Source organism: Pecten maximus, chromosome 3 (genome assembly GCF_902652985.1).
Source record: "Pecten maximus chromosome 3, xPecMax1.1, whole genome shotgun sequence".
Taxonomy (NCBI): Eukaryota; Metazoa; Mollusca; class Bivalvia; order Pectinida; family Pectinidae; genus Pecten; species Pecten maximus.
Window position 1 is genome coordinate 20,362,460 of NC_047017.1, and position 2,556 is coordinate 20,365,015.

Below are 2,556 nucleotides of genomic sequence, written 5' to 3' on the forward strand. Positions count from 1 at the left end.
TGGACCATGACAGAGGGTAGCAGTAGGTAGTGTTGGACCGTGACAGAGGGTAGCAGTAGGTAGTGTTGGACCATGACAGAGGGTAGCAGTAGGTAGTGTTGGACCATGACAGAGGGTAGCTGTAGGGAGAGTTGGATCGTGACAGAGGGTACCAGTAGGTAGTGTTGGACCATGACAGAGGGTAGCAGTAGGTAGTGTTGGACCATGACAGAGGGTAGCAGTAGGTAGTGTTGGCCCATGACAGAGGGTAGTAGTAGGGAGAGTTGGATCGTGACAGAGGGTAGCAGTAGGTAGTGTTGGACCATGACAGAGGGTAGCAGTAGGGAGAGTTGGACCATGACAGAGGGTAGCAGTAGGGCAAATAACACAATCTCAAACAATCATTATATAATCACAGGGGATAGTAATATAACCATTGAACCAACATGACCAATGGCCCTACTACTACCTCTTTGTCCAATGACCCTCCCCGGATACTAAGACACCTCCATACCAAGTTTACCCAGGTGAGTTATAAATATGGCTCCATAACGTTAGAAGGTTTAACTGTCTGGTAGTTAGAACCATAGTATAGAGCTAATTGATAGAAGTTTAATAATGACATGTATGGACGTATTGTTTTTAGTCTAGCTTTGTTATATTGCATGGATATTGTACTATCATCTACATTTGCATCCCTTCTGTAACTGGATACATATGCTGTGATAGTTGTGATCATATATCAGATGTTCCTTCTTAGAGATCTTGTTGGTTGTGTTTCAAATGGATATTCCCCGAAGAATAATGTGCATGTCTACACTATAAATATCTATGAGTATAATGATAGTGGTTGTGGTGTCGACGACTAAGAACTCCCTCTATTTAACTGAAAAAGAACACTTCAGGGAAAATAAATCAACAAAAAAGACACCCAAGGAAAATAAACAAATAGATCAATATACACTAACAGCATAAATAAAGGAGCAAGTCGTGAACTTTATTTAACTAGTCATCTCCCCATCCGTTCTGACTGAACGTGACTTTCAAGATTTTTTTATTGTATTCTGAACACTTGAGTATATAAGTAACAAGAGGTGAAACTTATATAACAATATGATAGCATGACAAAGGGCGTAGATGCATACGTGTTCATATTCAATATCTGCAACAAAGAATGGAGATGGACACGTGTAAAAATTCAATATGTGCTAAAAGGAAGTAGGTGGAGACAATCTCAGATTTGTTTATATTAACTCCTTAAGTTTTGACTAGAATTTTCAGTATCTTGGAGACAGTTCACCTCATTATGAGTAAGGAATAGAGCTCCATACATCAAGTAGATTGAAAATAAATATGGCGATATTTTTTCCTTTGTTTTCACCGATATTACATGTGAAAAAAGTCTGTTCGTTTACATTTTTACATATAACTTATAGTATTAGCATATAAGTTATGAATTACATTTAATAGTTTACTTTTAATGTTACCTTTCAACATGCTCCACATGGTATCAAAGAATAGTTAAATTGAAAATATGCTAAAGTGATCGCTCTGTAGTTAACAAGATCACTGGCTGAATTAGCCCCACACACGTGTATACGACGTAAAGAAGATGGTGTTTGGATACAGACAACTCGTACGATTGTTCGGACGAAATTAAAGGCTAAAACGGGAGGAGTGAAATGTGATATACCTCTACCTGAAAAAAAGTAAATCATCAAAATCTGAGAACAAAATAATAATAATGTATTTCACATGATCTGGCCTTTTTTTATTCAATATAAATAATTCTAAAAAAAAGTTAATGGCCCCCTTCGAATTCCTTCTTTAATCCCAGAATTTGACTCCTCCTAAAATAACTTTAACCTACAACAATGAAAGAGATATCTGATAAGGAATACCTGGGTTGACATCACTGATTTGTTATTATTCATTTGTTATGACTTAATTGTTACTTAATTTGTTATTCCTTATTTGTTGTTATTAAGTTGTTATAATGTACTTGTTATTCGATAATTACAAAACGTGTTTAGGTTGTCCGGAACAATTACGTAGTAACAAATAGGTAGTAAAAAATAAGTAGTAACAAATAAGTGATACCAAACAATAGGTAACAAATAAGTGGTAATATATGTGCCTCCAGGGCATCCGCACGGAACAGAAGTTGTCTGCTTAATAGAAATTAATTAACAAGAAAATAAATAAGAGTTGCAAATGAAAAATAACAAATACGAAAATTGAGTTTTAAACGGTTACCTGACTATTGAATACTCGACAGTACTCAGCAATGGAACGTAAACACAAAAATGGGAGTATGAATATGACCCTTGATATAAGTAAATGACATTAAAAGTATGATAAAGAGTATTTGTAATTTGATACATTAGTATTTATGGCAACAAGTAAGTAACAACAAATGAATGCTAACAAATAGGTGATAACAAAAATGTCTCTCTAGGTTTTCCGTAGAGATTTTAAAATATTTTGGTATATTAGTCGTAATACAAGCGATAAAAAATCATGTAATGGACACAGCAATATATTTAAATCTCTTTTCAACACTATCGTTATACAATA